This window comes from Rhynchophorus ferrugineus, unplaced genomic scaffold (genome assembly GCF_030347505.1).
Source record: "Rhynchophorus ferrugineus isolate W39M unplaced genomic scaffold, kcgeb_rfMv2 rfM8, whole genome shotgun sequence".
Lineage (NCBI taxonomy): Eukaryota > Metazoa > Arthropoda > Insecta > Coleoptera > Curculionidae > Rhynchophorus > Rhynchophorus ferrugineus.
In genome coordinates, this window is record NW_027472587.1 from 15,421,620 (window position 1) to 15,436,924 (window position 15,305).

General features: G+C 31.6%; 1 protein-coding gene and 1 long non-coding RNA gene across 3 annotated transcripts in view; both read right to left on the bottom strand.

Annotated features, from left to right (window-relative positions):
- Neto (Neuropilin and tolloid-like) overlaps nt 1–15,305 on the bottom strand; it is a 343,486-nt gene that overhangs the window by 137,075 nt on the left and 191,106 nt on the right. The window lies entirely within an intron of this gene.
- On the bottom strand, nt 15–288 carry LOC143201224 (uncharacterized). Its single transcript, XR_013006914.1, has 2 exons — nt 167–288; nt 15–110 (listed from the first exon to the last, which is right to left on the bottom strand). It is a non-coding gene; the product is annotated as an uncharacterized LOC143201224 (long non-coding RNA).

Here is a 15,305-nt window from a genome sequence, read left to right on the forward strand (position 1 = left end):
CCTTCTTGTAAAACTTCTTTATGTAGAGACATCACACTGACAACATACGCACAACTTGGTAGATTAATTGAATTTTATTACTACTAACATCTTCATAAGTTTTTGAATTTCTGTAAACAAACAATATATAAACAGACATGTAGTAGATAGATAATTTTATATGTACCTGATAAAACCAATGATGGATATGCATTTACCCAAATACCTGTTCGTGAAGGAAGGATAATTCTAAATTTTTCACTAATATGTCCATAACAAACACAATGACGTTGATATATTTGCATTGTGATTTATCCAGGTAACTTACTACTATTTACTTGATCAACCCATTTTTGTAAAGGAGCGAGATCAATCTTTGGGAAACGATATCTAATTTCCGTAGTAGAATTTTACCCCGGTACACTACATCTTTTACTACACTGACGTATTGTCATCAATTTTTATATTATTACCCCATAATAATTAATGTAAAACAGAAAATATGCACAACGTAAAACGAAAATTTCGTGATCTAAACAAAAACCATAACCTACAAACATAAAAATGGACGCCCATAGAAAATGCTGATTTCACACAATTTGATCGACCAATCACATTTCATATTAGTGGCGGCACCTGGAATTTAAACTGCCAATCACAATTTGCGATCGCAGCGCTACAGTTGATTGAACTAAACAAAACATTTCCCCAAGGTCGCCTATACCGTGAAATTTCTATTTTTTCTATGTCTATAGCTACGGTTTTGTACTGACAACCTTACTATCAAAATGAAACTCTAAAGCAGAACATAGAAATTCTCGAAATCAAGAAATATTTATATAAATATGCGACCGTTCAGTATTTTATATTGTTGAGACGTAACGCCAGCTTATTCTTCCGATAGTACATCTACCATTAGCCATAGTAATCCAGTAAACTTATAGTGATGCCCTGTAAATTGAGTTGACGCGACGTGCACTTTGCGCTACTCCGACATTAGCAAATTGAAGAGGTTCTCTCAGGCCCCGTAAGTTCCGCTTTCTCGTGAGACAGTTGTCGGGCGAAGTTAGCGACTTTAACTGACGACTAGCCAAGTTTCACTGCTACGACAAATGGCCGTACTACGATTATGAAACTTGTCCGGGCCGAAGGATAAACTAATTTGGCTGAGAGACCGCCATCGTCCAGATTATGCAGGTCCTGTTTGAGAAAGAAAGAAAGTTTCCTGTTAATAGAGGAAAATCGACAAGGTAAATAAGAAAACTTTAAACTATTTACGTTGAAGGAGATCTAGACTACGCGCGAACGTTGATATGTTGTTCACTAACACTAGAAAATAACTACACAACAGAATTGGAAAAATAAATAAACCAAACAAAAATGAATGACAACAATTATAAAAAGAGAAAAAAAATATAAAATATAAAAACTAAATTAAAACAAACAAACCCTTTCAGGTTAAAGACTAACAAAAAAAGCTATCGAAAACATCAAATATATAATAAATTAATATTATAAAAAATTACGATTTACAAGTTTCGATAGATTCGATATGACAAAGAATAGATAAAATAATACCACATAAATTGATACCTTAATATGCTATAGACAAGAGATCAAATATAACAAATTAATATTATGAAACAGATTAAGCTTTTAAAAAAATTAATTCATAAGTTCCAACAGAGATACGTAATAAATTATGACGTAACAAAAATAGCAATGGTAAAGCCACATAAATTGATCTTTGTTGATATTTCAAAAAGCTATTGCAAATATGTCAACTTTATCATAAATAAATATTATTAAATAAAACAAAATCAATATTTACAAGTTTATATAAAGAAACAGGTTATCATATACCAACAAATTATGACATTATTTAATATTAACTCTAAATTGAATAATAACCTTTCTAATATATAATGACGTAATATGGGCAATTTTCGAAGTTATTTTTAGCTAAACTTTTAACAAGCTAATCTAGATAAAATTCAAAATAGGTTGTTAGTAAGTAAATTTCACTGTATGTCATCTTCACACTCCAAATCAATACATCAGCTAATTTTCGAAAATTATAGGCAGAAATATGAATTTAACGCTGAATTTATAGATAAACAAAATAAAATGAATTTTACAAGATTAAATAGTAGTCGTAATTATGATTTATTGAATAACGACGTTTACATTGATAACCTAACAATGGTAAATTATAATGGAACTTATATGATATAAAAATTAATTTCTGTTAGAGTGGAGTATCATTTAGAAACATCAAGTCAGTCCATTGGTACCTTTCGAAGTTTTAGGAACACAAATATAAGGAAATTAAATATATAATGTTCGTTAACTGTAGAAATAAAGGTTAATCTTGTTCCAACAAATTATGAAAATTTCTGAAAAATTACATTTTGTGACACAATTTTTCTAACATAAATGAAATTACATCTGTATCTGTAAATTACGTATGTCTATTGATATTGTTCTCTAACGTCTAACCCGTCACGTTCTTTAGTAATAGTGTGAATACTATTTACGATTAAAAGTTGTATTACTACACAATGGCAGCCGAGATCCTTCCATAACCATTGCACATTCAGTGAATTTGAAAGGAACGTATGAAAACATGAAACTAATTTTAGACTCAATCAAATACAAAGAATACAAATGGAAAGGGGAGATACTACAACAGGGAGATTTCGCGAAATATTGTTGTTTTCTCTGTTTGTGAGACAGTAGATACACCAAAAACAACTATGAAGTTAAATATTGGTCAAAAAAAAAACTTACTTTGTTTGTAGTAAATCAAAGGCTAAATATGAGCCTCTTTTTCCACAAGAAAATATGATTCTTCCATCCTTACATATAAAACTTGGCTTAATGAAAAATGCTAAAGGATTTTTGTATTTTTAATCTGGTTTACATTTCATATATGTTAAAATACATTTCTTGCATTACCATTTCTACTTTCCCTCCTAGTCTTGGAATGATGAGTGACGAATAAGCTGAATGCCTTCACCAGGAAATAAAACAGATAGAAGGACGTTATCAAAAAGGATAGAATGCTAAAATATTGCAGATTAGGTACTGCTGGTTTGTAATGATCGAGGATTCTACTGTTCACAAAAGGAAAAGTTAATATTTCGTGATATTTTTAAAGCTCATTTTTTATTGACTACTTAAACCTGATCTGTTTTGATTCATTGTCTATCTGTAAATATATATTACTACTTTTTTAATAAATCCTATTATATAAATAAATAAACATGATTTAAAATGTTCATACTGTCATTACATATTTATAATACTTAGATTTATCATAACTTTAAAAGGGTATCTGTTACAAAAACACTGTTTAAGATTTTTTGTTCAGCAGGTACAATTTGATAACACAAAGCCGTTTTGTGTAATTTTATATAACCAAAAAATGTCACAGTATTATAGCATTTCTGTGATATTTACAGCAATATTCACAGAAAACACAATAAATATATTCCCTTACAACACACCAACAAGGCTATTCAGAGTTGAAATAGTAACAAGGAAACAACGACCGAAAATATCCGAGATGTATTTTTCTACACGACTCGGGAAAATCCAAAAATAAAACACGCCGTTCTATTTGCGTTTAGCTTTATTTCTGACTTGACAAGCACATTAAATCTTCCTCGATACAACGACAAAATGTACCCTTACCCTACGTACCTGCGGAATTTATAATGGCGAAGCGACGGTGGTCCCTTTTAGCAATATTTCCGTGCCGGAATATTGATGGTCCACGTGAACAGGCGAATTCATCTCTTGTCGTTATTTCAGAATTCAGCGAAACGTTAGGAGTTTTTTAAGGCTTCGATATTTAACTGAAACACATGACATTTACAAATTTCGGTAGCAGTGAGATGACTTCTATTTCTATTAATACAGCAAAAGTCTATGTTATAATACTATTTAAAAGTGATTTTTTATTGCAAGTAATTGTTTTTCCCACTTTAAAGGCTTATTAATTGATACTTGTGGACACATTAATACCCTATTCAAAACACCTCAAAATATATTATAAACTGATACTATGTATCTGATGGAGCCTCAAAAAATATCGTTAATAAGTTTAAATAAATAAACAGGCCATCATATCTCAACAAATTACGAAATTACAACAAACAACAATGGCAAAACCACCTAAATTGACATATGTGGATATTTTAATAAACAATCGAAATCTCATCAAATAACATAAATTAGCATTATGCAGGTTATCGCCTTGAAAAAAATGCCACTTACGAATTTAAATAAATAAACAGGTTATCATATACCAACAAATTATGGCATGATAAAAAATAGAAATGGTAAATCATTCATGTCGCAGAGTTATTTAAGATTTTGGGTTATTTTCGGATATTTCCGTATTGTTGGAACCATTATGACAATTTTAGATAAAAAAACGACTAAGAATAGTATGTTCAATTATTATTATATATTATATGTTTGGTAATAAATACGTTAATTTCTGCATTAAGAGTTAAAATGAAGAATTACAGAGGATATTAACAATAATACAACACTTTCATATAATTTTAAACCCTCATTTGTTGGTGAGTTGTTAGTTCCTACGTGCGATTGATAAGACAAAGTAAAAAGCAGCACTATCTATTATTTTAATTAATATTTTATATCAAATACATATCTAATATTATATTGAAAATACTTTAAAAACAAGTTTTAGTAACATAACATTTCTAAATTATTCAACTTATTATGTTATTATAGAAATAACATATGATTAGTTTAATAAATTGTGGTCGAAATTCGAACTAAGATCGACAACTACTATTATTAGACTGTTATATTTTAATTGTTGCTAATTATTTTTCCGCCATTCTGGGACCTATTAAACTACTTTATGTGTATCTCAGCAGGTGATTTAAAAAAATACCTGAAATAGATAAACCAAAAAGCGTTATCAACCACCAAAACTCTAGATCACGTATATATTTAGTTACTTAAAAAATAGAGACCACCTGGAAAGTGTTATAATATATTTCCCCAACAACAATATATTTTCTAAATTTTATAAAGATAAGGAAACTTTAAAATCTCTGGCCTTGATCGTAAAAGACACCCGCGATACTATAAATGTCCGAATACGTTTTTCACCATACAGGCGACCCATAACGTTTTATCACACCTTCACAGTGCTCGTCCCATTTCGACGATAATAAAGGAAAATATAATTTTTGATATTCAATTTTACAATGGACCACCGTCATGTTATCGTTAACTATATCGTTTACCTTTCTTTCGAGATGCTTAAAACCAGATGTCGGGTAACGTGAACGAGGTCTTAGTCTGGAACGAAGGTAGTTTCGGCTAATGGAATAGATTAGGAAAAAAAGAGGATAAGACATTTTGATTCTGTTAAAATCATGTTCGTAGTTCTCTTTATTATTTTATTATAATTGGATATTATTCATCAATATTTTTCAAATCAAATTCAAGATAAATACAATTTCGGGCTATAGTACTACCGACAAAACAGCTCATGCACGTCATCAAAGTCTCAGTGTTACTGCATTAACGTAAAATTGTGTTCTACTATGTTTTCCGTTTTGTAACCTCTCATTATTATCTACAAGATTTTTAAAAAATTTGTAGGCATTTATGTCGACCAGTACCAAAGAAAGTCCAATTTTATAAACTGATTCAATAACATTTTCAGACACATCAGAAACATTCTCAAATAGGGTAAAAGGAGAAAAAAATTCCACTCCGTGTTTAAAATAATATTACATTTTCACAAACTGTATTTAGCAGTACATTCGGTGCCATTTATGACATGCATTGGCTGTTTTGTTGGATGAACCAATGTCATATATTTTCACTACAATATCTGTTATGTCTTTGTTTCATTTTTTTTTAATTACCAATGATCCAGAATATCCATACATAAAACACTTATACGGACTTATGGATCATCTTTCTGATTATAACTTATAGTATTAATGAAGTTTGACTCGAGCCAAATAAGATATACCACTAAAATTAATATTATTAAAATAATATACATTATTGGGTATATTTATAGACAGTAATTTATAGCCCAATCCTAACTACATTGACCTCCTTGCCAAAAAATGTACTACTTATTTCTTAATGAACTATGGAGAGCATAGAGCAAACTGTGCGATACTCCAACAAAAAGTTCTTCATCAACACAATTTTATCCACTAAAGAGATGGTTGTACTAAGTATCAAGGGGATTATTTGTGAATTATTGTGACTCGATATTTTTGCTCTGTACATTCAGAAATCATACAGTATGTTTCCAGAATGATGGAAAAAATTATGGATAGTGATTAACTGAAAGTTATGCTCAATGGAGAGTTTCTAGCACTTTTGTTAGAATATTACTTTTCACAAAAACATCAAGAACCTATTCGGTATTCTAATGATAAATTCAGGTAAATTTTAACAAACCAATTCTTTAACATCATTACGATTCCTACAATTATAGTTCTTACAGGCAGCAGGAATAATATCTGGTTTCACAAAATAATATAGACATTATTTCATTAATTTAATTTTTTTAATATTACGTCCTACATATTAGATATACGTCCTCCGGATATTACTAAAGCTTTTTTTCTTTCACTGTTTGCTTTTGCATCATGAAAGCGTAATGGCGTAGACGTGAGACTATAAAGCATTTTTGGATTAGAGCGAATGCCGTTTTAAATTTCATTTTTCAAAAAAAACTGATCTTTACAACGCAAGCGACGATAAAAGCTTTATATGAAGAATGAGCTTAAATTGATTTAATAAAATGAATTAGTGATGTTCCTGTATTATAAACTACACCAACTTTTCTCATTTCTATTCCTCTTAGCAGAACTTGAAATTGAACGAATTAAACTAACTTTACAGGTAAATCGCGTTGATATGTGTCTTAGTACGTTCAAACTTAGCATATCTATAACACGTTATTCGTATGATAATTATGCTAGTTACAACGTCATATAAAGTTTTATAACCACTCTAGTCAAATCGTTCTTAAACAAAAATTGTTATGATTCTACCATCAGAATACAAAATTAAGTAACAGAAAACTAGAAACTCCTTGTTTTTTCTCGATTTTCCTTTTCATTAAACAGCAAGTCGTTGACAAGAACGGTCAGAAGAGAGTGGCTTTTTTCGAGTTGACCAAAAACTACGAAATAAATGGAAGAATTTCACTTCGCTTTCTCGAAAGCCACTCTGCACGCTAACAAAAAAAGAAGCACGCTTTTACATTTGCTAGCTTCGTCTGAATGGAGATGGTTCGTCTATGATATACCATTCATCAAAAAATATCGAGAATTTTTTACATTATAGAAAGTATTGCAGTACAGTTTTATATAAAAAATGTCATATTAATTTTCTAACATACTGAAATATATTTCGTTTAGAAATAGTCGAAATAATAAAAATAATTTGCGATGAAATTTGGATCACATTCAGCAATAATGTGCAAAAGAGATTATGATTTGAGTAAGTAGGAATACATCTGAACCAAAAATACACGTAATTACATGTAGATTTCGATCATGACACACATATCTTTGAGACAAAAGTCATTAAACTATTGTTTTAAATTAAATTTTTAAAAAAATTGCTTTGAAAAACATGACTAAAACCGATATTAATTTATATGAATGCCGTTAATATTATTATATATCAATGATAGTTAAAGCTATAGATAATATTTAGGTGGGATTTATATATGGTGAACATTCATCTTCTTAACTTACTTTTCGAAAATAGGACACAGTTCTCGACGTTAATAGCTCCTATTTTTTACCCGATATTCCATAGAATAGAAACTTTTAGGGCCTATTACTGGGGATTTTTAAACGCATTACGTCTGGCTCCTGAGTATCACGAGAAAACACTTAAAGTTCGTCGGACTTTTTTTTACATTTATCCTGCTTTCCGGTGGAATAGGATTCCTGGGGATGGCATTGAAGCGTCGAGTCGAAAGTTTTTTTGCGTTATTTTTTCGCATGACTTAGCCTAAAGTCAGCGTTTCTTAACAAGTATTAAGTTTAATTATCACTATAGAAAGGAAAAACCTAATACCTACACAGTAGTTTGGATTTATTAGGAAATATTCTTATAATAAAAGTTATTATAAAAAATGTTCAGCTATACTCTTAAATACAGAACAAGTCTACTACAAAGATATGGTATAATCAAATATGGAAAATCAAACCTAACGAAACTCAACCTGTGCATCCACCGTTCATATATAATCAGACCGTATAAGCAAAAATAACATTAAATAATACTATCATTCCATATAGTAACAACGCTAAGTACCTCGGAATGATTCTTGGTTCAAAACGCTGAAAGGAACATGCAAAAACACATAAGGAATAACTGGGGATTAAATACAGACAAATGTATTGGTTCATTGGAACAAAATTAAAATAATTATTACATAATAAATTGCTATTATACAAGCAACTATTGAAACCTATATGGACAAAGGGAATTCAATTATAGGGGTGTTCCGCGAAGAGTAATACAAATACAATACAAGTTTTCCATAACAAAATCATGAGAAGCATTGTAGGTGCACCCAGCTACCACAGCACTGGTTACTTACATAGTGACCTTCAAATACCGACTGTCACTCAGGAAATTAAGAAAATAGCAATAAAACATGAGGAGACACTCGATTTTCATCTCAATATCGAAGTAATGCAACTCTTGGATAACACAATAATAGGCCACTCATTCAAAATAAACAAACCTTTTTGATCTCGTGTAGTGAAGGGTAGTGAGCTACACTTAATAGAAAAACAGCAGTGTTAATGTCTTAGATAAATACCTAAATATAAGTTATTGTATAAACAAATTGTGAGTTAGTCGGCAACGACTAGTAACAATGTAATAAGTAAATTTTTAAAAAATCTTCAATCAGCTGTATATTAATATGTGCATAGTCGATAGCCTCAAATAATGAGGAAGTAGTGAGCACTGTAATATATACCATTTAAGAAAAGTTTAATTATTAAAACACTAACATTAACATTAAACATAAACATTAAAGTTATGCAGAGCGTGACATAATTTACGATCATATGATAGGCACTTTATTTGTAATATTTTTATTAAATTTGTTGAATCCATAAATTTTGGAATATGTAGCCGATCGCACAGTTTATGATGAACTGAAATAAATAAATATTTTAATAGTCAATTAATTATTTGTTTACGCACCATTCACGTGACAGTGTATTTTAAAAACTTAATGCGAATTCATGTTCAGGATTGAAGCAATAAATTGTTATCTTCGGTTTATTAAGATTTAAAAGAATTGTACGCATTAAAAATATTAGTGCTTTATATCAATTTAAAAAAGCAACGGGTTAGAAACGTATATTTCATTCCAAACCTAGTTTATTCAACAGATTGAGCCCTTCCTGGGTTCAGGCTCTTCTAGCACCTCAAATATATAATAGCCTCATGTCCGTATCTTGGAGACTCGTTCGAATATGTATAGTCAGTTTAAAAGAAACTATACTGAAGTCACACAATTGAAGTTGTAAGCAAAAAAGAAATCGTCAAGACAACCTCTTGGATTTTTTAGTGACTGAGCTCAGAGCTACGATCATCGGCATTAAGTTTATCGACTGGCAAGTGACCAACTTTGAAGATTATACCAGAGCACATCCAGTCTTACCCAGCCCGGTTACTGGCGTCACTGGGATCGTTTTCCTTGTCGGGTTTTACACTCTTGCCTAAGAACAATCACAAATATTAAACAATCACAAACATAACGATCATTCCCCAGAAGGATTCGAATCAGAGACTATCGCAACAGCAGGAGAGCCGTACTGTCGCATTTTTCAACTGCGCCATCAAGCCAACAGGAATTTTATATTACAGAAATAAATATTATATTTTTAGATGAATGTGCTATATGTAACTTTTTTAAAATTTAATCATAGAAATGGTACGCAAAAATATAATTTACGCCAAATGCAACATAGCACGTTTTATTGCTAACAACTTCCAAACAAATTCGGCAACTATAAAATATGATTAGGGTAAACGCAAACGGTTGCAGTAAACGACGGCGCATGCAATTTGCTGCCGGAGAAGTCGCAAATCTGCACCGACGACGCAATCCTAATTAAACTCGGAACCAGCCACGTAGTAGGCGTCGCGCGCTAAGAAATGCGAAGGTGCAAAGTAATATATAACGACGACGTGATATTTCAGTTAAAGGTAGCGCATTTCCATATCTATCTCTTAAAATGGAGCTAAGTGCGGCCAGATCTTACGTGGTAGAACCGTAATTTCGCAGGAATGGGAACCGTAAAGCTGCTAGGGATACGCTCAGAGTCGGTGAATGTCGTTAGAAGTGTGTGGGGACATTTACATTTTAAATCTAACTTATTTCGGAATCGTATTTTGTCTGGTTAGGTAGTCCTGCGATCCGATATGCCTCCATATTATATTCAAAGCTATTAAATTGTCGAAATAACGTCGTAGTTTTCACTATTATTTTTGAGCATTTATTACCACATTAAAATATTCCTCAATATCAAAAATTCAAGTCAAATTGTCACCAAGAAATGAGATTGTCATGCGTCGTTTGTGTGAAGCCATTCCTCCTGAATTATAGACCGAAAACTCTTGGTTTCTTCACACATCAATCCTCCACCATTCTATGCGCCTTGTATAAATCTTTGGTCTTGGAATATTTGGAACATTTTTTACAATAAGGGCACATAAAGATGGAAAAGAGAATCTAAAACAAACGAGATGATAAAAAAAAACAAAAAACAAAGAGATATAAGGAAAAGGTTTATCCATTGAGTCTACACTACTGCTACTATTATTGTTACTGTTACTGTTAAAGTGAACATATAGTACGGCTGTTTGAAAACAGATGTATCCACTTGCAAGATACTGTTCAGAATAACACCTATTTATTTGTTTGATATATATATTTGTGGAGGTATATGAAAATGTGATTTATTCGAAATTAACTGTTGGGTGCTAGGGGGTGCTTTCCTCAACCTCTATTCCTAATATCGCTGACTGAGTGAAGATCAAATACACCAAATACAACCAAAGAAAACTCAAAATAAAAGATGGGTGAAAATGAAAAATAATTCAAGATAAGAATAAATTCGAAAGAAATAGCAGATCCGAAATAATGTTTCAGCGTCAGAGGTTATTTTCTGTATCATATTGTCACGTCATAAATAGTGGATAAATTATAAAGATCTGAAGCTAAAAACAGTCAAGATCGCGCCAAAAATGAAAGTTCACAGAAGTATCAAAAGAATTTGACCTTTGAGTTGCTTAAATCCAACAAGACTATTAACCAAATGAGCAATTAATAGCCGACAAAACTGTTAAAAGCTAACTTTAAAAATAGATAAGGGGTACTTCCACCTCGCCCTCCTCATAATTTACATAATACCCTTACTAAAGGATACTTTACTTCATTTTAAATCATCTAAACTTGTTTTTATATGTTTCTAGCTAAAGAATAAATAGAGTAGCACTCATGAAGTACACAATAAAAAGAAGACAATATAGTTTTTGATGAATAGTATTTTAAATAATGTTCAATTGTCATTGAATTAAATTAATGGTTTTATCAAACAAGCAGGCAAAATGTTTGCATACGTCCAATAATACTTTGTTCTTTAAAAACTGAGATAACGAGCTATAAAATCGGTAAACCTATGACAATAAATCACATCAAACCGAGCGAATATTTAGGAACCGACTATCAGATCCAACAAACTCCTAATTAATAGAACTGAAATCTTAAACAAAGACAGTATATGAAAACATCGAGTTTGTAGTTCAGACGAGATCGAAAGAATGGCGTTTTTTGTTCGGGCAGACTCAAAAGAAATTTTAATTAATAGGAATTGTTGAAAGGCAACAGATTTCGCCTCGTTTATTCATATCTGGCTTTCATGCCGCACAAGGCATAACGTTTCGTTCGCATTTATCTCTTCAATCTGTTAAACTATTATCTGCCTCTCGTGTGAATAGGCGCTGAAATATAGCGTAACGTAGACATGGAAATATATTTAAAAATTAATGTTAAGGATGGCTTTCTATGGCTTGTAAGCGACTATAATAATTTAAGTTAAAATTATAATATAACAGGTCAGTTGAAAAGTCCCCAGCCTACCATAGTAAAACACATTTTTTCAGCAAAATTATTATTTTTTTATTCAACATAATTCCCTTCAAGGGTGATACACTGATTATAGCGACCCTCCAAATTTTCAATAACATTTTTGTAGTACTATTTCCCCTTTGCTTCAAAATAGGCCTCAGTTTCGGCGATCACCTCTTCATTCGACGAAAATTTCTTCCCAGCAAGCATTATTTTGAAATCTGATAACAGGAATAAGTCGCGCGGGGGCAGATCTGGAGAATACGGTGGATGAGGAAGCAATTCGAAGACCAATTCATGTATTTTTGCCATTGTTTTCACTGACTTGTGACACTGTGACACACTTTATTTTTCTTCAAATGCAGCCGTTTTTCGGCGATTTCGTCCTCCAAACACTCCGATAACGCTATGCAATAGTCGCTATTGATGGTGCTTCCTATTTCAAGGTAGTCAATAAAAATTACTCCATGCGCATCCCAAAATACGCCATAAACTTGCCAGCCGACTGTTGCGTTTTCCCACGCTCGGATGACTGTCGATTGGTCTTCGAAGTGAAATGATGGAGCTATGTTTCACCCATTGTCACATATCGATGCAAAAACTCAGGTTTATTACACTTAATCATCTTCATACACTGCTTCGATTCATCAAATTGCCGTTGTTTTTGTTCAAAACTGAGCTCGCGCGGCACCCACTTTGCTCAGAGCTTTCTCATACCCAAAGTATTCGTTATTCAAATGATATGATTGATAAGTTCAATTGATATATTTAGAGTGTCTGCTATATCATTTAATTTCAATTTACGGTCACTCAAAATAATTTTGTGGATGTTTTAAATGTTTTCGTCGGTAACAACCTCTTTCTCCTTTGGGCGTCCACTGCGTTCACCGTCTTAGGTGCTCACCACGTCAAAACTTAGTATACCAATCCTTGATGGTTGATTTTCCTATATCCGAAAACTAGTCATCAAGCCAAGTTTTTGCTTCAACTGTATTTTTTCCCTTCAAGAAGCAATATTTTATCAACAGGCGAAATTCGTTTTATCCATTTTTTTCACAATAACAAAAGTTGCTTCACTCAAAATGTTATAATTCACAAATTAATGATCCGACAGCTGTCAAATTTATACACGCATCTTTTGAGGGTTAGGGCCAACTAAAAAACTTATGTTCTATTTCTTTAGCTAATTCTAGTAGCGCCATCTATGTATCAGGCTGGGAACTTATTAATTGACCTGTTATATAACATAAAATGGATCTTATTTTACACTATTCTCATTTTTGTTAATTTATTGCTATTTTTCTCACTTCCAACCTTCATCTTATTACGAGCTTACTTTTTCGCCACATTCAGTTCTCCATTTGCCTTCTTTGTCTTGCCTAGCTTCTACATGTATTATCATTGATCATCTATTATCTCATTCAACTGTTGTTGTAGTTCTTTATTATTTATGAAATCTTTAATATTATTTATAGGCCAGGTTGACAACAACACGTACCAAATGGCAGCGTGTCGCGTCTAACTATAATCTATATTAATAATTATCTTTCTTATAATCCTCAATATGGTAATATCCTTCTCTTAAATGCTTCGCTGTCAAATCTCGGCGAACTTGTTTTTAACAAGTCTTTAAAGCTCAGGGAAAAAATTAAACACTCGCAAATTCCAACGTTGCCACAAGTCCTCCCTAACATCCTGACAATTTTTATATGACGGTTACGTCATTTTTATGAATAGCCAATAGTCGTAACGCTATCAAAAACTGGAGTTAATATAGCATAACAAAATGATAATAATATTAATACTGTTGTTTCATCATAATAATATATACTAACAAATAATCTGAAATAAATATCAAAAATTATTCCACAACTCTTGTGTATACACCCTGTAACCAGAAATTAAAAATACTAATAAATAAACTAAAACAAATATAAAATATTACATCACAACTCTTGTGTATACACCCTGTAGCCAGAAAATATCCAGGCAGCTTCGTTGTTTTTGCCCGAACTGTAACAAACGACACCAGTCTACACAGAAAACTCAGACAAACGCAGATTGATGGCCCTGTCTCGGAATAAAATTGGCTCCAAATGTATTCCTTGCTAAATTACTATTTATTCCCCAATTAAAGCGACCTTAGCCCATAATTAACTAGCTCGAACATGTTTATTCTTAGGCCACCGGGTAATTGCCACCGAGAATGTTACGTGTTTGGCAAATATAACCAATAAATGAGTGAGAGAGTCCCTACTATTTACTTGTGTAAATTGATTAAGCATTCTCGTTCACTAACTTGAAATATTTCTTTAGATAATTAATTTAAAACTTAATCGGCCTGATTATTATTAATATTGATCACTAAAACTATAGCTGGATTAATTTGAATCTAATTTGTAAATTCTAGAACGTTTTAAATGAATATTATCCATATTGGTTTTTGTTAAAATAATGACCATGGCTTTATTTTTCGAATATCTTGAATTTCACATGGAAAAATAGACATATCTCTCGAGACTACGCAAGCATTTGCTCATTTTTATAAAGATTATAACTCAGCTGATGAAAAGCATGCTACTAAAGAAGGTGTTTATATTTTAGATAATAAATATAAAATCTAAATACAATATAACAAAAAATTGGCATTCTGATTCCTTATTTTTCGATAAGACAATATTTTCCAGGTATGAAGGAATTGTAGATACCATTTTAAATATCCCTCGCTATCAACACATAATTCAGTATAAATAATCCACATTAATTATCATGACTCAACTGAGCTGGAACCTAATAGAAGATTGCTATACCCTACCTTCGCAATGCCCTCGCTGTGGCTTTTCACACTCAGTGTGTTATATACTCTTAGAATGCCACAAAGAGAGCCGAACCTAACATCCCCTACTGTTTATCAAATTTGTTTATCTCGGAAAACTTACCTAAGTTCTTTATAATCATTGAAATACTTATTTTACAATATGATATCTGCATATCACGAATTTTGCTATCGAAATCTTATATATTAATATACTTGGCTTTTATACCCTATACAAATGTCTGTGTAACTATAACTTAATTGTAGTAAAATCACTATCAGCCTATCAACCAATGGTCCTTTAAATTTAGGAATATA